The sequence below is a fragment of the Protopterus annectens genome, chromosome 10.part0, assembly GCF_019279795.1.
Source record: "Protopterus annectens isolate FY-2018-M chromosome 10.part0, PAN1.0, whole genome shotgun sequence".
Lineage (NCBI taxonomy): Eukaryota > Metazoa > Chordata > Ceratodontiformes > Protopteridae > Protopterus > Protopterus annectens.
The window spans coordinates 1,680,569,249-1,680,594,717 of record NC_056744.1 but is presented as its reverse complement, the minus strand read 5'-3'; the positions used below and the strand labels follow the sequence as shown (position 1 = coordinate 1,680,594,717).

Genomic DNA, 25,469 nt, shown 5'->3' with positions numbered 1-25,469 from the left:
ATGGATAAAAAGGTGGGGCGGATATAAGGAATGTGAAAAAGTGAATGGATAAAAAAGTGTAAATATAAAATAGATTATAAGTGTAAAAAATATAAATAATTGTAAATAATTTATCTTTTATATATTGTAAATATGATATGGTGTTTAATAAAGAACCCCTACTCTTTTTGAGCACTGGGTGGTACTGGAGGGCTTTTTAGTGCCTGGAGGGGAAGGAGTACATATTTTTGCTAGATAATGTTTGCTGAAAGAATCAGAGCAAGATGAACTGCTAGTTACTGAACTGGAGACTGAAGGTTATGGATACAGAAGTATTGGAGAATTTAATGAAGGAAGGTGTACCAAATGAAGAAGAGGAGGCAAGCTTGAGTGCTGTGAAAGATCGAGTATTACAGGAGCAGTCAAGTAATGAAGCTGGTAACATAGCAGAGATGCAGAATACAGAGGCTGAAGGTGATGGAGTAATCAGTTTTAAGAATATGCCTCTGCAACAGGTTAATGAGGATGACAGAAAGGAAGCAAAGAAAAAAAAAAACATACTCTGGTGTTGCAAGTGAAAGACAATGTGGCACTGAACAATGTAAAGAGGTGTTTGACTTGAGCAGGAGAAGGGCAGCACTATCAGAAAAAAAAAAAGACTGGAGCTAAGAATGAGAAGTAAAACCAGTGCTAGTATTGACCGGCATGACATTATGCACAATATTATTTTGCCTTTAGGATTATTTTTAAGAGACAGAAGAGCATTGCTACATTTGAGATTAGTAGACTTTTGTGAAGTAACTTTTGAGATATTTTTTAGGTGCAGAAAAGTTTATGGGTGAAATAGAAAAACCTTGGAAATGCTTTATTCTTAAGAACTTTGGTTTGCAATGAAAAAGAAATCTGGCTATGAAATTCACAACTTCAGAAATGGAGGAATTTGAACATTTTTTTGTCTGAAAATATATGCTAGTGCATGATATAAAGGAACTATATGATAACAGAACTGTATGCACAGGGGAATAGGAAGTGAGGAACTATATGATAACATAACGGTATGGACAGGGGAATAGGAAGTGTGGGTTGCACTGGGTATTCATGATGGGATGGAAAATGAGAACATATTTCAAATGATATAATAGAGAATGGGAAAAGAGCAATTGTTGGGTATTGGGCTAACCAAAGGTTTGGTTATATTGTGTGGATGAAAAACATTTGATGTTCATCGTGTTACCCTGCTGCAGTCATCACACTTGGGTTATCCTGCTGTTAGGCGATCCCGCAGTCGGCCCGAATTCCAAAGTCTTGGTCCGGCGTCGGTTGCTGTCGCTTCTTCCCTGACGTCAGTGTGCCAGGGGTATATAAGAGGCATCCGACGCCATTTTCTTCAGTCTTTCTTGCCGCTCGGTGCCCGAAGCAGAAGCAGTTCGGAAGTGCCGGTCGGCCGACACCTGAGATTTTCTAATCGAGTTTCCGTCCGAAGTCTTCAAAGCTAAGTACCCCGTTGGGGAACCTTTTCTTGCCTCAGTCCGATGTCAGAAAAAGTTAACAATTGCATTTCTTTTGGGAAGCAAATACCTCATAAGGACTTTCATTCTTTTTGTATACCTTGCCTAGGCCCAGACCACAACGTCACTGGTTGTCGGTTTTGTGCTAGGTTCAATAAGCGAACTATTAAGCGACGCTTTGATTTCGCATGACACTACTTCGGTAGGAAATTTAATTACACTATGCCGTCGGAGCAACCGACTACTGGCGTGCATAAAAAACGCAAAGATAAAGAAAGGCAGCCTAGATCCAAGCCAGACTCCGAGCCCTCGGCTGGGCCGGTCGCCGGTTCTCCGGTTCTCCGGTTTTCAGTGAGGCGCCTACGCAGCCCCTGGCTACTGTGGAATTGGATCCCCAGACCGCTTTGGATTCTGCAACAGAGAGTTCCAGGCCGACACAGCCATTTTCTTTAGGCCCTACCATCGGCATTGCAGTAGGAGAAGCCGGTGCTGTAGAAACTCCTTCGGTTTCTGAAGGTGTCTTCAGACCGGCTACTCTCACAATAAAATCTTATGCTAAGCTTAAGACTCCTCTAAAACCAAAAAAGACTACTCTTCAGTCTCCAGGTCAAGGCCCTATGCCTAAGAAACAGATGCTTAAAATGGCTGAAGATATAATTTCTTTGATCAGGGGTTCCCAACCCTCCCCCCCCCCCCCGACAAAAGGCCTAGACAAGAGGAGGATTATGCCTCCTCTGATCAAGTGTCTGTTTCCTCAGGCTCCTCTGAGGAACAGGATTACTCCTTTCCCCCTTATGAAGATTCTGATGCTGAAGACTCCATTCCCTCAGCTTCTCCCCCTGAAGATTATTCCTTTGGGGAAACCTTACATACCATGAGGGAACATTTCCACTGGGAAGGTCAGGACTACTCCAACTCAAAGAAAAGGTTCCGAGAGTTTCTTTTACTCCCCCAGCACAGACCCCTTGCTATCCCCCCAGTTTTGGACATTGTGGATGATGTTTTCTTAGAATCTAGTCTAAATCCAGATTCTTTGCCTCCTGCTCCAGCCAAACCAGATAGATGCTATAGAGTGCCTGACTCACACAAATTCCTATACAAAAGCCCTGTTGCCGATCCAGAGACAATCTCCCAGGGTCCCAAAGGGGCTAAGGCTTCTATGGCTAAAAATCCTGTACCCTCTGAAAGGGACTCCAGAGCTCTAGATAGGTGGGGGATAAAGGTTTACACCTCAGCTACTCTAGCTATGAGAGCACTAAATTGTCAATTTCACATGCTTAAATACCAGCAATTCCTAATGTCTCAAATAAAACAAAAGATGGGCACGCACCCTCAACAGTCTGAATTCAAGGAAATGCAGGATCTGTTGCATGCAGCTGAACAGGTGGGCAAACATACTTTACAATATGGTTTTGATGCCTTGGAAGCTTCCTCTAGAGCAGCTGTTACTGGGTCTGTTATACGTAGGCATGCTTGGTTAAAGGAACAATCTCTGCCTGATCATGTTAAAGCAAAGTTACTAGATGCACCCTTACAGCAGGATGTCTTATTTGGGGTTAAAGTAGAGGAGGTTTTAAAGAAAATGGAGGATAAGGCAAAATCTATGCAGACGGTCAAAGATTTCTTACAAGTACAGCCCCCATGCTTCAGCAGAAATTGGCCAACAAAAAATTGATCCTTTCCAGCTTCTGACAGACCACAGAGGGGTAAATACAGGTGCCCAAGGGGCAGAGGACAAGCACAAATCCCTTACAAACCTCACCAATGGGGCACTGCAACACAGAAGGGAGGAGAAGACAGGCCACAAACTACTAGAAGGCAAACACAATGACTTATACCTCAAACTGCCAAGAAGAACTCTCTTGGCAGCTCCCTTGGGAGGAAAATTAGCACTTTTTGCGGACAACTGGCGCATCGTCAGAAAGGACAAATGGGTCCTAGACATTATCTCACAAGGATACAGATTCCATTTCCACACCTTGCCAAGGATAAAAGGAATGCCAAACCTGCCACAAAATCAATGGGCAGAGGCACAAAAACAAATTACAGCTCTCATGGACATGAGAGCCATTCAACTGGTACCTACACAGGAGCAAGGCCAAGGATTTTACTCAAGGCTCTTTCTAGTCCCCAGAAAGGACAATGCTTGGAGACCCATTCTGGACCTTTCAATTTTACACACCTTCTTGCAAGTACCCAAATTCAAGATGCTAACACTACAGCAGCTTCTTCCCATGTTGGGCAAGAAAGCTTGGCTAGTAACGTTGGACCTCAAGGAGGCATACCTGCATGTCCCTATCAGACAAAATTGCAGAAGATACCTCCGTTTCATTGCAGGTTCAACCCATTACCAATTCTCTGCACTGCCCTTTGGCTTATCTACTGCACCCAGGGTCTTCACAAAATGCCTGGCACCAGTAATTGCATACTGCAGACAAAGAGGAATTCAAATATACCCATACCTGGACGACTGCCTCATCCAAGCAGAAAGCAAGGACATTCTCTTACAACACCTGGCTTTTGTAAAACACCTTCTAAGTTGCCTAGGGTACACAGTAAACGAAAAGAAATCAAAACTAGTGCCCTCACAAAATATGACATTCCGGGGTGCCAGCTTGAATACAACGGCCCAGATGGCTTATCTGACGCCAGACAAACAACTACAATTAACTCAATACTTCAGAGCAATGGCAACAAAGACCCAACTCCCTGCAAGAAAAATTCTGCAGGCCTTGGGCTTCATGGCATCTTGCATACTACTAATACCATTTGCAAAACTGCATATGAGGAAATTACAATGGTACCTAAAAAGCGTATGGACTCAACACAGCCACAGCTTGGAAACAATGATACCTCTCATTCCCTGCCTTCAACAGGAGTTTCTATGGTGGTCACAGGCATGTCACCCCAACAAGGGTCAGCCTTTCACCTTACTCCCAGCCAGGCAAACTATGACAACAGATGCATCGGACTATGCCTGGGGGGCACACATGGCAGGACGGTGCATTCAAGGCATATGGACTGCACATCAAAGGAATCAGCACATCAATCAAAAAGAAATGCTAGCTGTACAAAATGCTCTGACAGCCTTCAAGGACCTCTTACATCCAGGACAGCTTATCATAAGGACAGACAACACCACAGTAATGTGGTACATAAACATGCAAGGGGGTACACACTCCTACCCTCTATGCAGGCAAGCAATGACTTTGTGGAACACAGAACTGGCTTACCAAGTTCAATTATAAGCTCAATTCCTGCCAGGAAAAACAAACACTTTCGCAGATGACCTAAGCAGAAACATCATGGATCCCCACGAGTGGAAACTGGATCCACAAGTATTTGCAATGATAACTCAAAAATGGGGGCTCCCAGACATAGACCTGTTTGCCAGCCCCCAAAACTATCAACTAACAAAATTTTGCACAAGGACCTTTCACCATCAAGCTTGGAAAGTGGACGCACTCTCATTCAGTTGGAAAATGCTGACAGTATATGCCTTTCCTCCATTACCCCTTCTCACAAAGGTGCTGCTGAAAGTCAGGGTGGAGAGACCCCGAATGATACTCATTGCCCCAGACTGGCCACGCCAGCACTGGTACCCACTATTAAGGAATATGGCCCAGGGCCCACCATGGATTCTACCACAAATTACCCATCTGCTCACACAGCAAGACAGTCAGATTCTACACAGCCAGCTCAAAACCTTAAACTTGGCTGCATAGCAAATCACCTAAGCAACCAGCCAGCTCCTCTCTCACAAGCTGTTATGGATGTTATTCTGGAGGCCAGGAGGCCCAGCACCAGGAAAGCCTACTGAGACAAATGGAAAAGGTTTTGCGCCTGGAACCAAGCTAAAGGCCAAAATACCCTTCAGCCTGACATACCTCAGATTCTGCAATATTTAACTGAGATGTTACACAGAGGGCTTTCTTTTTCATCTATTAAAATTCATGCCTTAGCTATTTCAGCTCACTAAAGCATGGATCATCCCTTATTTTCACATCCACTCCTAAGGCAGTTTCTCAGAGGGGCCAAAAACATTAGGCCTCCCAGGAGAACACCAACACCTACTTGGGACCTCAACTTTGTTCTGGAAAAACTTACGCTACCTCCTTTTGAGCCAGCTTTCTCAGCTGACTTAAAGTTTATATCATGGAAGACTGCCCTGCTGCTAGCAATTACTTCAGCTAGAAGAGTTTCAGAGCTTCAGGCACTAATGGCAGTAGAGCCTTTCCTCATTTTTCATCAAGACAGAGTTTCTGTATGAACTAACCCCTCCTTTATGCCTAAGGTGGTATCCAGTGTGGCTCTAAATCAAACCATCCATTTACCCACCTTCTTTCCAAATCCACAGAACAAAGGAGAAAGACTCCTGCATTCTTTGGACATTCACAGGCAGCTACGTTACTACTTGGATAAAACTAAGGTTTTCAGAAAATCTGACCAGCTTTTTGTATCCTATGCTACAGCATCACAAGGAAAGGCTTTTTCAAAACATACCATTTCCAAATGGATAGGACATTGCATACGTTTTTGCTACACCCACCATGGAACACCAGTTCCTGCTAGCATAAGGCCCCACTCTACCAGGGCAGCAGCTACATCTACAGCCTACCTCAGGGGGGTGCCAACCAAGGATATTCTGGAAGCTGAAACTTGGAGTTCAGTACACACCTTCACCAAACATTACCACTTACCAGTTTACTCTAAGACTAGAGCTGGCTTCGCCACTGCAGTTTTGCAGGGCCTTCTAGCCTCCTCTAACCCTGTTTGACTCTACCACCCATCCTTAGCTTTGGGATTCTACCCAAGTGTGATGACTGCAGCAGGGTAACATGATGAACATAGTACAGTTTTGTACCTACCATAAATGTAGATGTTCGAGTGTATACCCTGCTGCAGTCCAGGTTACCCTCCCTCCATCCCCTCTGAACTAGCTGAACTTATCTCTACCACTCTATCCTATTGTACCTCTGTGGTGTATTTGCTTGTGCCTAAGGGTTTTGTTTTATTTTTATATAGCTATATGTGTGTATATATATATATATATATATATATATATATATATTTTGCCTATCTATTAGGGGCACCTGACATCTGGGGCAAGAAAAACTGAAGAAAATGGTGTCGGATGCCTCTTATATACCCCTGGCGCACTGATGTCAGGGAAGAAGCGACAGCAACCAACGCCGGACCAAGACTTTGGAATTCGGGCCGATTGCGGGACCGCCTGACGGCAGGATAACCCAAGTGTGATGACTGCAGCAGGGTATACACTCGAACATCTACATTTATGGTAGGTACAAAACTGTACTGTTCAGGAATGTCCAAAAAGATGATGTGGGAACAAGGATATACTGGTAGAAACTGTAGACCACTTTGCAGGAAATGTAATGAGCCTGGTCATTTTTGGTTTATATGTATGAAGCTGGAAAACAAAAGGGTACACAAAAAAGAAACTGAGAAGGATTAAAGACAAAATGTAGGAAATGACATTAAGAAAGAATTATTACTTGTGACTCTATGCTACAGTAAATACTGCTGCAGAACGAGCACCCAGCAGTTAAATACTGCAGTTAGATAAGGTACTGAGTATGAGTGGGCCTTTATGGTTACAGTTATGTAACAGGAGAGCTCTTGGACTTCTACTTGTTATGAAGTGGAAATAGTATTTTATAGGGCCACTTACATCCTGTTCATTTTGATATTCTTCCTGATAAAAGATTTATGAAAATAGCAGACTGACTGTGTATCGTTGCCTAGATGAAACACTTCCCATATTCGATAATGTTTGGAGGGTAGATAGATTGCCTACCATCAGTTTTGACTAGTGGAGTGGCCCTTAGATAGTAGGGAAAAGAAAGTTGCATGGTGAGTTCTTTCTTTTGATAATATTGGACACCTACTCCTCAGGTTCCAGTATTCTAAGTTTCAGCATCTTTAATACCACCCCCCACACACACCTGTATCTTTTTTTTTTCTCAGTAACAAATAAACTTGGCACTGGTGTACAGAAATTGGTTTATCTGGACTCGCTCCTTGGTATCTACACCAGCAATGGATGATCAGGTAACACTTCTCCAGCTATTGGGCTTGGCAGTGTCACTTACTTGAAGTGCCAGTTCATCTGTCACCTGCCATATATATATTCAACACGCTGCACTTGAAATTCATGAGAAGAAAAAATGCACAATTTTGCACAAATATTTATTTTCAACTTAAGCTTGAAAAGTTGAGTGTCTTTAGGCAAGGACCTTAGTTTGGTGATTCTGTGTTATTTGTAGAAACAGTTAATTATGCTTACAGACCTTAACAGTTATTGGTAACAAAGTTAATAAAAAGAAAATGATGGTAATTCATTAATACAATGGTGCAGAGTAAGTTGCTGTTTTACTGAAATTGTTTGAAGCAAAATGTTAAAAACAAAAGCAAGCCGTTCGCTGATTGGGTTCTTTTTGAAGCAGAAATCAACATATTTTATTTTGCTGGTTCCCATATGTAAAAGTAGTAATAATGTTTAGTGAGATCACATAAGTCTGGGGTGGGACTTTACTGCCCAGAGTTGTGCATCTCAGTGTTAGTATGTTTGGAAATACATGGATGTGGGGAATGCAAGGAGGCTTACCCCATGCAAAAAAAACCAAAACAAAACACTGTTTATGTTTCAAAATTCAACAATGTGCAGTTTCAATATATTCCTCGATGTAAAGGGATCTTGTGAAAGGTTTATTCAATGACTATCCATTTGCCAAAAGAAAAAAAAAATGCTAGTAAGAGTTGGATATAATTTGGGTGTAAAAACAATAATAATAATAATAATAATAATGATGATGATGATGGTGTTGCTAAAATGAGTGGGCTTTCCTCCTGTTTCTGTTATGCACCATTAGTATCATCAGCTCACATATTTATACATATTACGTATATTTATCAGACTTAGAATCAATAGACAGTTTGTTGATACTGTCTCTTGTTAACATTTCTTATTCTGCTGCATTTTCTACTCACTAAAGGATGAGTATGTATGGAACAAAATAAAAAACGTAATGTTATAACACATTTGTGCATTTTTTTATTACTTTGCATGTTACAGTGTGCTGTCTTCAGCTTTAACTTTTCTTAGTTTTCTAGCTTGTGAACAAGAGTTACTTGTTTTCCTTGCTCTTTGAAATCAGATGAACATCAGTAGGTTTCAAAATATCACAGCTGAGCTTTCTTTGGAAACAAGCAACACATCTTTTTTGCAAAAATAATAGCTTCATAGAGTATAACAGATACAGCAGTAATCATTTAACAAAAGCACTGCTGGCATCATATGATCTTATTATAGCATTTTTCAGATCACTTGACTAGAACACATGTAAACTCAGATTTGGAATTTTTTTTTACAGCTGTTGAATAATGCTGTACAAAGCACTGTTTTATAACATCATGACTTTTTATATTATAAGAAATGCAGGGAGTGTTATTTAAGAAGGTTATAAAACATTAGTATGTAGTGAGTGTTCACTGTATTGCTGCAGCCACTGTACTATATATAGTATGTGACGCTAGGTGGTTAACCATGGCTGAGAAATGACACAGGGCAGGAGCCCAGTGAGTTTTCTTGAGACTGCTTTATTCTGTCGGAGTTTTGGAATTCTGCTTTACTGCACAGGATGTCTAGATGGCATGGGCCAATTGGAAGCAGTGGAATGGACAGCATTATGAAGAAGAGCAAATGCTGTCACCCATTCACTAATTAGCGTTTTAGGGAAAAATCAAGACAGATGCTCTGATTCTGGTACACAATTTAGGCAATGCATACTTGCAATGTTCTGAGTAACTTTGAACTGTACAAAAATATTAATGATGAGACAAAAATTCTGTCATTGTGGCTAATTGTAACTAGGGAATGTCAGGAAGGAAAAGGAGGGAAAATTAAGTAGTAAGTTTTGTATATTTTTAAACATGTGCTTGACCTTCATTCATTACTTTGTCCTCGCTGAGTAGTCTGCATTTCCTGGAGTGTCTACTGAGTTGCAGTTCTGATATACGGAATTGCAACTCCTTCATTTTTATGATGTAACATGTTTCTAGGCTATTGAAACCCCCTATTTTTCCTGTGAGCTTCTGCAATGGCGTACCTTATGTTCCATCCTCCAGATTTTTTAGTTAATGTTGAAGCTGGTTACTGTTAACAGCCCTAGGCTTTTTCTTTTCTTTTTACTGTGGTTAGAAAACAGAATTTCTTTATTTTTTCTTCATTGTACTTGAAGTTAGATCTTTCCTTTTTCATATGTAAGACATAGTTTAAATCATATTTTATTTTGGGTTTGTTCTACTTGCCTGTGAGAGTTGTGACAGACTCCCATATTGATGGCAGATCAGGATGATCTCTTTGTTCCTGTTTTCATCAGATTGCTAAACCATTTAGTGCTGCTTAAAAAGCTTTAACTCCTAAGCCTTTTTCTCCACAGCTAACTCATTGGAGAACATGGGTTCAGTGGTTTGTGAACCTTATGGACTCCATAAACCACACTTTTCACTTGTTTATTATACGTTGTAACAAGCTTTATCCAAGTCCAGCACATATGGTCCCAGGTTTCACTTCAGTGCATGTTTAGGTGCTTCTGAGCATTGTCACTGATGGACTTGTTAGGCTCTGGATCAATCCTCTTGGGTATTGTTTTTATCCACAGTCCCCTTGAGATCATCCATTCACCCTTCAAACCTGATGTTTGTGATAAAAGGCCATCTCAGTCAATTTCCTCACCTTTGATGGCCTTGGTGTTGACCCAGCTGTCGGTACTGGCAGTTCTGACTTTAAATTTCTCAGGGTTGCTCCCCACCTCAGCATTTTGAGTGGATGTCTTGGGGTCAGACTTCATCCCAAAGCCAAGTATTCTGTCCCTGAGCTCAACCTTTCAGTGCTGGACAACAAGGGAGTTGACATTGACTGAAGGCTTGGGGACTATGGAGGCCTCTGGGCTTTGGGATCAACAGGGTAGCATCTGCATTGGATTCAACTTTTCCAGCCTCAGTATCAGTTTTGCTCCTTGTTGTCCACAGCTCAGGGTGGGTATTGGCTCCTGCCTCATTTCTGGGGTTGTTGCAGGTGCTGATGCCATCCATCCCTGCATCAGGCTATGCTTGACAGAATTCACTTGATTTTGCCATCTTGGGTAAAACAGTTTTAGACCAGTCTTACAACCTTACTCTCCCTTGCTGGAGGGACAGGAAGACTTCTCTAGGGCAACTCTTACTTGTCAGGTGTACAATCTTCCTCCTTCTTGGTGTCTGTCCAACTAAGTCATGGCAGGAAGGCTACATGCAAGAGGAAACACAAGGTCTACCGTGTAGAGTCCTTCACCCCTTGGAGTTAGGAAGATCCAAGATTGCTTCCCTTACCTTACTCCATGATGACTCCAAAACTGATGAAATACTAGAGCTGATTAGGCTTAAGGCAAACTGGCTACAAGATATTCCCTCAGATTCTGTATACATCCTAGAGGAAGTCTTTCCCTCACCTTAATCTACCTTTTGGTTCTGTTTGCAGACATACAGATTAACTTGGTATTAGATAATGTTTTTATAACCCCAGACTTGAGACTCCAATCCCCAAAGGCCCAACAAAATATTTTACTCACTAAGACAGTCTCAGCTAGTCAAATAAACTACTTGTAGACTCCATGATGGTGACCTCCACTTTTAAGGAGACAGTTTATTTTCATATTAAGAATATGCACCCACCAAACAGGGAGTCACAGTATTTAGGTTGAGGAAATGGATATTCATGCCATACGTGTTGCTTATTCAAACTACCATGTTCACATCCAGAGGTTCCAGGGGAACTTGCTAGATGAAATACTTAAGACTGGAGGAGTTACCAGACATGTAAGTTAAGAAGAAACTTCATTCCCAGCTGGTCAATACAGTTTCTGTCATCAGTCGGTCATCCATTTCATGTATAGCACTTTTGATGAAGTTGCACAGGTAGCAGGTGCTGGCCTTTACTGTTTGGTGACACACCTGGCCCTGCTTTTCAGGGATTTCTGAGAACACAAAGGCTGAGTTTATGAATGCCCCCTTTGATTGTTCCTTATTCTTTGGTAAGTCTGTAAAGGCCGAGCTTGAAAAACAAAGTTAAGACAATATGCTCACCAACATTGGCATTAAGTTCTAGGCTCCTCTGTGGCCATATTCAACCTTAGTACAACTTCTTGCTACAAAACATTTTCAGAGGCTAATTTCCAGAATAATTATGGTCTCAGAGGACATGTGGTTCTTTATTAGGAAGTCAGGAATCATATGACACTCCTTTATGAAGCCAGTTCTTCAATGTTTGATGGCTTGCCCAGCTGCAGTATACTGGAGGCAGTAGGAGGTCTTTTCTCTGTCAATCTGCCCTCATAGAAGGCCATCACGTGCAACAGATGTGTGAGAGAAATGATATCCAGTGATTATCTCTCACCTCTTTCCCATTCCAAGTTCACAGTACTCCCTGCCCGATGTCACACTTTGCCAGAAGGCTGCAATAAGATTAATTAGTTAAGGCCTTTTGTCAAAAAGAGCTATCTAAGAGGTCCTACTAGACCAGAAAGAGCACAACATTTACTCCAGATTCTTATTACTGCCCTTCCTCCAGATAAAAATGAGAACCTCAGGCCCAGTCAGTACTTAAGAAGCCTAAATTTCCATGTTGTCAAGTCATAATTTGATATGGTCATGGTGCAGTCCATCCTTCCATGTCTCACTGAAGGATCCTCCTTGATGTTTACCATCACATCAAATTAGTCAAGGAGGCCAGCAGATTCCTTGCAGCCAGACATCACCAGTGCAGGACATTACCATTTAGTTAAACTATAGTCCCCAGAGTGTTCACAGAGTGTATGTCTGTAGTCTGCAGCCATTTTACTCCAAGGCGTCAGAATCCTTTCTTACCTGGATGACCAGCTTTTCACAGGTCATCATTACAGAGTCTAGTTGCTTCCATGAATCTGCTTCTAAAGCTGTTTCATTCTTTGGGCATGACTCAACCTTGCAAATTCCCAGCCTAATGCCAGATCAGTCCATAACTTTCATATGCTACAGTCTAGACACTCTTTTATGGAGAGTCTGTCTGCCTCCAATCAAGATCCTTCTAATCTAGGGGACAGTTCTCTAAGTATTCAGCAACAGTTTGATTCTACCATTTCTTTGCCTACATGCATCAGTCCTAATGGCGTCTACAATGTTTATGATACCCAATTAAAATATTTTTCAGGAGGGTTTTGTAGTGGCCCCTCAAGATTCATTGAAACCAGTTGACATGTTCCCTAGACATTCCTGTTCTGACCCCAAAGAAGTGCAGGAAACGTCAGTCCCCATTACCCCCAGAAACTTTGATAATGAATGGTTCTGTTCTGGGGTGCAAATGGTTCAAGGTAATTGGCTGCTAGTTGACACCATGTTTAACATCACCATTTTGGAGATTAGTGGGATCAGTCTAACCTTGAAAGCCTTTTGGTGCAGCTCTCCCAAGTGTAATTACCATCTACTCCAAAAATATGTTGGTTGTTAGGTGCCTGAACAAAAAAGGAATAATTCATTCCTATCCCCTTTGTTGGAAGGCCTTACGACTCTTGGTTTCATTTGCTCTCTCTCTCTCTCTCTCTCTCTCTCTCTCTCTTTTAGCTATCCATGTCAAGGATCAGGCCAGTCTGCTCATGGACAGGCTCAGTAGATATCTCCCGATACCTCAATCTAACAACAGCTCAAACAATATTTTGTCATTGTTTGCATCCCCTACCAACATCACCTGCAGTAGATACTGTTTCCTTATTTTCCATCACTAGGATTTAACAGAGAGAGTTTGAGCCAGAAGTGTCCCCCCTAGGCCTTCTTTACACCTTTCCCCATCTCTTCCCATTTTGAAGATTATCAAGAAAGCCAAGATGCACAAATTTAAATTCATCCTATTTGCTAACAAGTGTGGTTCTCTTTGCTTTGGCTTGGTCTTTTGATGATGTCTCACCTGCAGAGATTAATCAAAAGTCCACTATTCCACCCATTCAGATACAGTCCCCTGGACCTTCATTCTCTCAAGCTAACTACATACTTTCTACACTTCCATTGATGGCTAGTGACCCTTTGTACCTGACAAGGGTGGTGCAAATTCTAATTTTTTATCAACTTCTCAAGTTAGGCCATGCAGATATACTGACTACTTTGCTGCTCCATTGCCTTCTTTTCTGGAATACCTTGCTGAAATGATTGTCTTCAGACTGAACTCTTACTCAGTTATGGTGTATCTAGCTGACATATCCATTTTTCAGAAAGGTGCTATTTAACATTTTCTGTCCTTGAAGTTATGCAAGACATTTTTCAAAGTTTTTTTTTTCTTTGCCTTCCAGTCAAATCTTTGTTTCCCCTTGGGTCCTTTATTTTATATTGGAAAGGCTTACATTATCTCTCTTTAAGCATCTTCGGCCGAATTAAAAAATGGTCCTAAAATTTGTTACTTGGAAAACCTTGTTATTGGTAATTATAACTCTGGCACAAATGGTGTCAGAATGGTAGGCATTAAGTGCTTATCCACTGTATCTGATCTTCTGTGAGGATAAGGTAGCCTTGAGAACTAATCCCTCCTCTTTGCCTAAGGTTGCCACTGAGTGTAATATGAATTAGATTATTGAACTTCCTGTTTTCTTCTCAAACTACATTGTATGGATGTCTGCAGACAGCTTAGGTTTTATTTGGACAGAACAAAATCTATCAGGAAAGATTCAGTTATTTATTTCTTTCCTGTCAAAAAGTTGTCACAGAAAGTTTCCAGGTTCTTTCTCCTGGCTATAGCAGTCTATTATTTTCTGTTATCAAATACATGGCAAATCCCTGCCTCTGTTCACTAAAGCTCATACAATTAGCTCTGTAGCTACATTACAGGCTTTTTTGCAAAATGCTTTGGTAGATGTCATTTGCGACTCAACTACTTTATTTTTGCTGAACGCCTTTGCAGAACATTAAAAGCTTCTTATTGTTCGGGTTTTGGTTTTTAAAGATCTGGAGGTTTGGACATAGGACACAGAGGATCACGATAAAGGTGGCGGGACTTCAGTACCTTTGAAAAGTTTTAGTGATGGGACTGACTTAGACCTAATGGTCTAAGTTCTGAAAGTGGAGGACTGGCAACTACTTATGTGGATCTGTCACTGTGTTAAGTACATAACTTTCTTATGTTCACAATAAAAAGGAAATCAGTAACACAGTCGGGCCTGAGAGAAACTGACTGTTTATGCCTTCCTATGTAAGCCAAGCACCCCCATCCTGTTCAGTATGTGTACAGACTCAGAGTTCAGTATCTGTGCTGCTTAAAATATGTAGCTGTGTAGGTTAGGGAGCATGTTTTTTGGTGAGTGGTAAAGCCATGAGCTAAATAATTATGAGGCGAGTACCCTAATCCTAAAATACAAGGTATTCCATGTATAACCTGAACTAGATGCATGCATATTCCAACTATCCATATTTTTTATGTTAAAATACTATTTCCATTTGACTTCATTGGGCTGCATTACCAGCCTGAGTTTCTACTGAATAATGCTTTAGGTATTTTATATAGGACTTTGTGAAGGAAGTTTCTGTTGGGTGACTTTGTAGTCTAGTTGTAAGGTAGCAATAATTTTTTATGTATTTTTGTAGTTTGGTGAGAGTTATGGTAGGGTTTGCAGGTTATACAGTTTGGTTATATTTTTATTTAGTATAACCTGTTTCAGCAGTTAAAAATGGGTCTGTTTTGCAGGTAATGTCCTTTTCTGAATGGTTAGGTATGCTCTGTATATTATTTTACATTTTTCTTTGAATATTTTTTCCATTTTAGAAATAAATTTCATTTCTGGGGCAGAGTTAGGTGGGCAGCTCTGTTTTCTTGGGGGTCCCTTGTGTGCTGTCTGTTTTGCTTTTGCAATTTTATGTAATTACCTTTTTTACATTAAAATGAGTGTGAAATGTGTGTTGTTTTTCTTTTTTGTTGTTTTATGTTTTTAATGTAGATTTGTGTTTGGAAGTTAGGTAATTTCGGGACTGTGTACGTCTGTGTTTTGTGTGAGCAGAGTGTAGACTTTTACTTTTCGTTTTTAGCAAGTGCATACATACATGTTGGGTAAAGGATACAAGAGTCAGTTACATTCTAAGGATGTAAATAAACTTATGATTGTTAAAAGATATCATACAGTGTATCAGATAATGTTTTTTTATCACACCTTTTATCTAAGGTCTACCATTAAGATAGAAAATGTGAAATGCATCATAGCATTACAGGGACTCCAGTAAACTGGCATTTAATTTAGAGATTCCTTAAAGCAGATAGTTATTAATAAGTAGTAGTCATCATGGCATAGTTTCATGAAGTGGCTAAAACCACATTAGACAGTACTGTTGACTACTAGTAGCCATGTTCCATACATTGTGCATGAACATAAATCTCACTTACTTGGCTGCCCATGATGGAGTCACCATCGGCTATACTTAGTTTATACATGTGTTCATTGTTCAGGAGGTTTGACTGTTTATTTGCATAGTGTCCCTGTGTTTCAGAAGTGTGCCTTTAATGTAGGAGGACTGCTTGGTGACTTGACATACTAAAACAGCTTCAGGGGACACATGGCCACCCCCGTATCTGAAATGAAATAATTTTATTTTAAAAAGTTCTGTTATATTTAGCACTGCTGTCTCATTTTAGTTAGCCTGTGTGCTGAATAGACTTTGTTAACAAAAGTATTTATTTTTAATTTTAAAAAACAAGTGTTAAATGACATAATAACTATTTACCTCTGTATATCTGCATTGCCTACATTTTGTGTACGTGCAGTATCAGATACTGGGGAAGCTTTATTTATTTATTTATTTTTTAAATAAAAATGTTTAAATAAATAAACAGTCCAGCATGGACCCATCTGAAGCTGCCTCAGCTTTCTGTTCCTTACCTTCCCAAGGGCAAGGAACAAAAAAACTCACAAATATTAAATTGCATAGTAGATGATCATGGACTCATGACTTAAAAAATCAGCAGAAAGTCAAAGTAGCATGAGCCATGAGGTACATTTTTTTAATTCTGCCAGGCAGCCAGAAAGGTCAGTCAATGGACAGCTTTGTAGGATATGAAAGTACTTTACTATGGCTGGCCAGCAACTTTGTGTTTGAATATTGAAACACAGCCAAAATGTAGTATGCTGCAATCTTATGTTATTCTAGCAATTTTCTAAGTATATAAAAGCAATATTTAAAATCTGTCACACATTTTATTTGCCTTTCTCTTTCATTATTTTTTTTTAATTTTGCCCCTAAGTGTTGTGCTAAGAGGTTGAGAGATATTATTTTAATTGTGGTCTGATGAAGTGTACACAGCAAATTGCTTTAACTGCTGGGATGTTGGTGGATGAAAACAATTTACCTTCTTGTTTGCTCAGTTTAAACAATTTGGCTTTGCAGTACTAATGTACATTGCTGTGAAATAAGTTGGAATATTTTACTCTGGCTAAAGTCTGTTTGTGTGAAATAAATTTGAAAGACATTACTGTGTCAATAATTAATATTTATTTATGGCAATCAGGTATCTGAAGTGTTTATGGTCAACAATGAGGCTATTATAGATGGGTGAGAGGGGTTGCTCTTAATAAAAATGATTGATCCTGGTTACTTTGCTTTGGCCATTTTTATCACAGTCAGACATTTCAGGTGTAGAAAGTCAATGGACTCTAACTGATGGGTACAGACATTGGTGAATTATAATGAAAGCAGTTTGAGTAACCTTTTATGTTAAATGTTCTGAAATGGATAATTTTGTTTCACATCTTGTAGGAAAATGATTAAGACTGATCCAATTTAAAACTAACACAGCTGATTTTTGTTTTATTAGACAGTAAATATAATTTTAAACAATCAAAATCCCCAAAAAAGTGCATTTATGCATGGTCCATACAAAATGTGTTGGGAACTTGCAGTTGAAAAACTGCCCATGGCCCGAAGTGCTTCTTAAGCTGCCACTGCTAAATTTGTATTGATGTTGTCTTTTCTGTCTGCATCAATCTGTAGGTTATCAGACCTGACTGGATTCTAGGCAGCACTTCAGAATCTTCTGTTCTGAAGCTCCACATTCTCCTCCATGATGAACTGCATGCCTGAATCTCCTCAGATCTCATTTGTATTTCTTCATTATCAGATGTGTCCTTCCAAAACCTCTGTTCAGATAAGTGCCAGTAGCTATGCTGTTGTAGTTTGATTTTTTAAATATTATTGACTGTTGCCTCCTCTTCCAAAAACAAAAATGTGCTCCTTAGATACCTGGAAACAATGTTCCTTCTTCTTCTTTATCTCTATTGTTGTAGCAGTTGAGCCTGTGAGCTCTACTCCCACTCACTGTTTTCCTTTTTCTGTATGTTTTTAGAATTCGTCCTTTTTAGCATTACTGTTTTGCTTGCCTTAAGCAAATGGTTTCCCTAAATGAGTTTGTAGTTTATTGTACTGTTAAATTTCTTATGGTGTTATTAGAGTGTATGGAATTAGAGACCTGGGGAGTATCATAAAGGTTAAGGTGTTTACCCTGCAAACACAAGCTATTGGGTTTAATTCTCACCTTTGCGAAACATGGTTATGTTTAAAAAGACCCCCTGGGTTGTTAGTCTAGTAATTACCTATGAATTGCTAAAGATATACATGTATGTCAAGCCATCGAAAACTAAATATATCATAAAGCAACTGATTGCATACAACTTGTTGATCAGCAGAGGAAAGATCAGAAGAAATAAAAAGAGAAAATATTTTTTGCAGGTAGGGGCAAGCCTTCTTTAGCCCCCTGCTGCCCTCTGCTAATTACTTATGACAACTCTGAGATTACACTACAGTAGGGAAAGGGAAATTCCATGTTCCCCACTGTACTCCAATCTTGCATAGAAACACAGCTGGCTAGTTCGAACACCTGAAGTTTTTCTGGATTAGACAAGTTGACTTTCAACATCTTGACTATAACACAAATGTTTGTGTGTGTGTGTGTGTGTGTGTGTGTGTGTGTATATATGTATATATATATATATATATATATATATATATATATATATATATATATATATATATATATATATATATATATTTATATTTCTGTGGGATATTGTCCCTGCAGTGTGTCTTTTCCCATCTGGATGCTTAGTAGCTTTGCTATGGATGCTTCTGAAAATGATTGGGCTGCTGCTCTGTTTTATTTTATGGTCGCACATTTGGATTATGACTGCTGAGCCAGGGCTTTGGCTGACCGTAGGACAAACCTTGTCATGAGGAATATGCTTCCTTCTTCATCTGCTGTGTCTTTCCAGGCTTCTTCTTCACTTTCTCCATGAAAGAAGTCAGTGGAAAAAAAGCAGGACAAGGAAAGGGACAGAGACAGGAAAAGAGAGCAAAGGAAAAGGGTAGAGAAAATGAAAGACACGTACGAAATCTACCTGTTCAGTTTCCCATTGAAGATGATCTGGAGCTGAAAGCTCCAAGGCCATTAGCTTCCTCAGCTTCTGTTTTGGATCTGGTGTCAGTATCCCAGTGTACCAGTCATAGCATTTGCCAGCTTCGGCTTCAGAGCCACTCAGTTTGCCATTGATGGACGTTCCAAGTTCCTTTTCAACAGTGTGACTAAAGTCTGATCGGCTCCACTTTCTGGCCATTATCCAGAATCTGGAGTTCTCCCCAGAACCTTCATTTCCTCTAGTCAGGCTTCCCTTTTCAGGACTCAGAAAGTTGAGCAGCCTTTGCAGTGACTCAGTAAACTATCCTCAGTAGCTTCTTCTAGGTCTGCAAAGGTCACAAGGAGTGTTAAGGAATCAAATCAAGTTAATGCAACCCTTTTTGAAAACCCAAATGGACCTTTGTATCATTCTCTGTCCCTCAGCTCTGAGGGTAGAGAGAGCTACCCCTTCTGCCCCATTACTTCTTTCATCCATCTCAGCCATCCCTTCCTAGATTACCCTTCCAAATTGTCACTGGCATTTGGGACCCTTGGTGGACTTTGTGGGACAGTCTGAAGTCTGTTGTGAAGACTGTTTGGTCTATTTCTCAGTCCTTTGCTAGGGAGACTCTGTATGTGCAGGTCAGATATGGTAAAGCAGACTTGATTTGTGGAGATTCAGTTATGCAAAGCATTATGGCACAGTAAGTGGAGCTTCAGAGCGGAAGAATCTGAAGTTCTGTCCTCTGATCCAATCGTGTCCAAAAACCCACAGTTTGAGACCAATGGATAAAGACAATGTGGATCTAGCATTATGGTAAGTACATAACTTTCATAGTTTTGGTGGGCACTACCTTGTCTTAATGACTGCTCCAACTCGTGTTCATGTGATCTTTTACCTTGCCTTGCTTGCTGCTATAAGTTTATTCATCATATATGTTTTTACAACTGTTTCCAGGATATGTACATCTCTATCCCTTAACTGTTATTTTCCTTACTTCTACACTACTCTGTCTCATTCTGTCTAAAGATATGCTGTGGTATCAGCCACAACAAACACGTAAGATATGGAATTTCAGAGTACCCCAGACTTTTTGGCTGTTCTGAACATATTTTCTACAGTTTTGAAGAAAAGCTTTTTTCTGGGCTTCCCTTACTTTTTCTCTGCCACATTTCACTTTTTCAGACCTATGCAGCAAGAACCTAAGTAATCCTTTTTTCTTCCATAAGTCTTCTATGGCAGGAAACTGCATGCTTCCTGAGAGAGATTTACTTCAAAATCTTCTGTTTAAAAACACATTAAATATGATTTGCATTGCCTTACAAATCATGTGAGTTACAAACAATCCAATATACCAAAACATACAATGTGTAAAGCATTATTGGACGACTGAAATAAATCAAAAAAAGAAAACACTTGCTGCCAAACTCATGTCCACCAGTGGATCACTTCAATGTAATTATTTATTCATATCACAAGTAACATAAAAATTAAAGATTTACCACTTCCTTCTTTACAACATGGACTTCATCAGTATGTAATTTGTTTGTCCCTAAATCAACATTTAAATATACAACTGTCATGGCATTAATTGAAATGAATTAAGAGCTCATTAACAGCTCATTACATTGATCAAATATTTCTTAGACACGTTCTACCCAGGTTAAAACAAATAAAAATATATTGGGTATTACACATATTCCCAAATGGTAAAATGTAATAATCATAAATAATTTAATAATTATAAAAAGGCGGTAAGTGCTTTGACATCTCCAATTATCACCTCAGCACTATACTGTCTCTCCTATCCAAACTATTAGAAAAATGCATACATAAACAGCTACTTAATCACACCCTACAAAATAATCTACTCACCCCCACCCAACACAGCTTCAGACCTTCACATAGTACAACCACTGCATTACTCTCCTTTACGGATAGTCAACAAAGCCAGGGATGCTGGACTAACATCCGTAATATTTCTTGTTTTATCCAAGGCCTTCGACACTGTTTCACACCCAAAACTACAACTCTCTACCCTTGGTCTTTCCCCTTTTGCCCAACTATGGTTCAACAGTTACTTAACAGGCAGACAGCAATGTATAAAATGGCAGGGAACCCTCTTTAACTTTCTACCTAACAACACTGGAGTCCCTCAGGGGTCCATTCTCGGACCATTACTCTTTAACAGCTTTGTTAACAACCTACATTTTGCCTCCCACCAAAGCTCCCTGATACAGTACACCTACAATTTGACCATCATCCCCTCCTCCAGTAACATAAAACACCTCCAGTAAATAACCCAAACCTCCTTCATTTCCATAGAGACCTGGCTAAACAATGCCCAGCTCCTGTTAAACCCAAATAAAGCTGAACTCCTTTTCAGACCCAACAATCTCTCGACTGAATTTAAGGTCTTTTCTTTAAACAAAACTCAACTAGAAGTTGTCTCTCAAGCCACACTACTAGGAGTAACCATAGATAATAAGCTTTCCTTTGATCTACATATTCAAAATTTAATCAGAAAAACTCACTGCAAACTAGGAATGCTATACTGGCACAAAACCTTCATGAGCTCATCCACAAAAACATCCTGGCTAATACTTACCTACCCCCCTCTCTCCTCTATGCTGCTCCCATTCTGACAAATATTCAGATTACCCTAAAAACAAATTGGAATCTTGCTATAATAAGATTGCTAAATTTGCTATAAATGCACCCCATAATGCACACCACTGCATAGTTGTCAGTACCATTAACTGGCCCAAACTACCACACCTCCTAGAGCACCAACAACTTAATATGCACACAAAGTACTATATCAGTCCAATACTTGCCTCTCAGTTAACTCACTCCTGCAAGCCTACTTACCCACCAGGGCCCTCCAATCTGAAGACAAACAACTAATACACTACATAGGCCAAAGAAAAAAGTTGGACAGTGTCTATATTCCTACACAGTAGCTAAGCTCTGGAATGCCTTACCAGTATACATCAGAGCAATAACTAACCACAAAAATTTCAAACTTACACTAGAAAACACATCCAAGATACAAGCATCTGTCCTGTTCCAAAAAGGCCTAGAAACTCTGTTCCAATCTACCTACCCTCTACCCCACCTGCCACTCCCTAAACTCTTCAATACTATCCTCCTTCCTCTTCTGTACTCCCCCCTTTTTAAGCTCTCCCTTTTCTCTCCTCTAATTAACTCCTAATCTTACTAACATTCATCTAAGCTGACATTTGCATTCTTTTATTTCACTTTACAAAGGTCTACTTGCAGTCAACCTAAATGCCCCTATAAATATCCTTCTTAACTAGACTAGCTTTCTTTATAATGCATACCACTGGATTACCAACATTTCACATTAGATAATCTAACTGAACAGACCTACCAATCTCTGTATTTCATGGCTGCCTAATGACTGCAGAATTTAAACTTAACTGCCTTTATGCCAAGCAGGGTATCTTGTAACATTGTAAGCTATGTGCCTGCATGTAAATGAAATGACCATTTTACTTATGCTTTGTCAATTATTTTTACTTTATATATTGTCAAATGTTTTCAGTTTGTGGAGCTTTTCTGCCCGGTCCTCCACTGAAAATGGGTTCCTGACCCAGTCAGACTTTTCTGGTCAACAAATGTCAAATAGAATTGATTATCAAATATATAATCAGCTTTAAATATGTTACATAAAACTAATATATAAAAAAAATTTCTGGCAGCCCATCATATTAGATAGGATCTTATCACTAACAACAGATGACTAGAGATATTTTTGATAATACCAGACAACTGTGTAGCTTGTAACCTTAATTGCTATCTTACTTTGAGTCTGGAAGTGCTTTAGGATCCCCACCTCTAAGGTTAATATTGACCATTTCCAGTATGGTAAAAACACATTTCTTGTAACGAGGGCAGATTTTTGAGTGCTTGTATAAAGCACTGTTTTCATTACTCTTCATAGTATTGTACTGGTGTTCATAAATTCTCTTATGGAGATTCCACTCGGTTTTACCTACGTAAAAGGTGGGACACCCTGAGCATGTTGCAAGATATGCCACAAATTTGGATAAACAGTTTCACCTGTCAAACACAACTTTGATATAAGAATAATTCTCCAAAACTATAAACCTTTCCTCTAATATGTAACAGCATTGTGGACAAGCTCCACATTTAGTCATTCCTGTTCTCCGAGTCATCTGATGTGTTAAACCAGAAGGGCTCCCTTCAAACCATTCCTTTAAGTTCCTCCCTGTCTTGTATACAAATCTAGTTTCACACCCTAGCAATTGATAAATGCCAGCGTTAGTTTTCAAAATGTTTCAGTTCCTTCTTATAATATCTTTAATTGCCTCAACATGGGGAGTAAATTGTACTGCTAATGCCCTTTCATAATTGACACTCTCAGCCCAATGGTTTACCTTTTCCATCCTAGTGCCTAATAGGGCATTGTATTTCATTCCCCATTCTGCTTGAACATAGTTTCTGATGTTGTTCACAGTGTAAGAGGGGTATCCCCTGGCCAAAAACATGTTTACCACAATATCAAGCTCCTTGGATAACTCCTCTATGTGGGATGTCATCCTGGCAATGTGAATGCATTGCCCTTTGACTAAACTCTTCTTGTGACTAAGAGGATTGTTGCTCATAAATTCTAAATAGGAATTGCTAAATGTGGGCTTCCTGTATGTTGTTGATTTAAAACCTTGATTGGTGTGTGAAATTAAAATGTCTAAATAATTATTTTTAAGTCATAGCTGCAAGTAAATTTAAAAAAAAAACTAGAACAGTGGTTGAGATAATTAACAAATTCACATATGCAATAGCTCATAATACAATACAATATGCAAAAGCTTTTTGTCACAGAAGGGCTTCTTACACGTTTTAGTATTAAAGGGCTGACTGATAATGCTAATTTTTATATTGCAAATTTATGAAAGAAAATTGTGTTTTTTTGCCAAAAATTAACAAGTGTATGTGATGATCAGACAAAGGGTTATATTTCTGAAAGCATTCAAGATGGACCCAGGGTACCAGTGAAAGAATTGTTCCTCTATGTCAGTGCTTTCCAGTGATTTGTAATATTGCACAATCTCTGCAAGTCACTCATAAATATTTTTACAGTATTTCAAGACAGCAGTATTAATCTACAAAACCATGCCTGTCTAGTGGCAGGTATCAGTAACAAAAGTGTGCATTAATGTTGTGCGTAAAGTGGCATACTTTGTTTGCTTTAGGTCACACAACTTTCACAGTATTAAGACAGGTATGAAAGTATGATGATATTTTAATTGCTTTACGAAACATTTATATCCCAAAATATCTTCACATTACCCAGTATGTTTAAATGTCTCTTTCATGAACGCCCACTCCATGCATTTGCTACCTTGACAACATCAAACTCCATTTTACATTACTAATGTAAGTATGAAAAATGACATGGCTTTTTGCAGATACTCATTAATAGCTTCAGCACCCTACATCCCACACTTACGATTTGACTGATTCTCAGATCATGGAAAGAAACATTTGAGGGATTCAGCGATGGGCAAGTGCAGAGTCCAGGGAGAATAACTCGAGACTGTGCAGAGTCAGGAGGAAGCTGGGTAAGGAAGTTAAAAAAAGAAGTGTGGGTGTACTGAGTTGTTATTACACCAGAAATAAAAACAGTAGGTATTTCTCTAAAAAAGGAACTTTTTTGACTGGAAACGTTCATTGGTTTGCTGCTACTTTATCCAATTTAGTGTCACTGAGAAGCAGGAAACCATCCTTTCAGTCAGTGGGTAGAAGCCCGACCATCCAGTACTGGCCAGGATGCCAGTCCATCACAAGAAACACACACACACACACACACACACACACACACACACACACACACACACACACACACAAAAATCGTATTTACATTCTCACACTGGAAACTTATTTGTGGGCAGTTTGGAAGATTTTTGTTGTGCTTAAGCATGCAAACAAACAAAGAACATGCAAGTTCCACAAAGAAGGTACACAGCCAGGAACCAGTCTGAAGAACCAAGAGCTGTGAGAAAGCAATAATAACTCTGATATCACTGTGCCTACGGTTGCCACCCCTCCGTTTTTTTCCAGACTATCAAACTGATTCTCCGGTAGTCCGGGAAACACTGTACAAACTCTGGTATTCTGTTTCAAAAAGGAAGCAGACTATCGGAACTTGTAAATCGGCTGATTTACTATGCTTTTTTTTACAGAAAAGCAAAGTAAATCAGCCAAAAGCAGGCAGCAGGAACGAAAAAAGAGGGCGTTCCCCACTGAGCGATGTCATCACGACGTCACAAAACGGGCGGAATGTGGGTGGGAGAGGGGTGGAGTGGGCGGAGTTACTAGTGACACGAGGGGTGTGGCTTTACTCTGGTTTTCGCCACAAAGGAAGGTGGCAACCCTAACTGTGCCACACTCCTACACAAAGCCCCCTGTGCTAGGGGAGGTATTGCAGTGGTTTCACATTCAGCAGTAAGTATCACTTAAGTCTTTAAGTTTAGAAGGCTGTATT

At 39.7% G+C, this 25,469-nt stretch overlaps 1 protein-coding gene across 1 annotated transcript in view; it reads left to right on the top strand.

Annotated features, from left to right (window-relative positions):
- The window catches only part of GPD1L (glycerol-3-phosphate dehydrogenase 1 like), a 922,781-nt gene that overhangs the window by 380,798 nt on the left and 516,514 nt on the right, over positions 1-25,469 (top strand). The window lies entirely within an intron of this gene.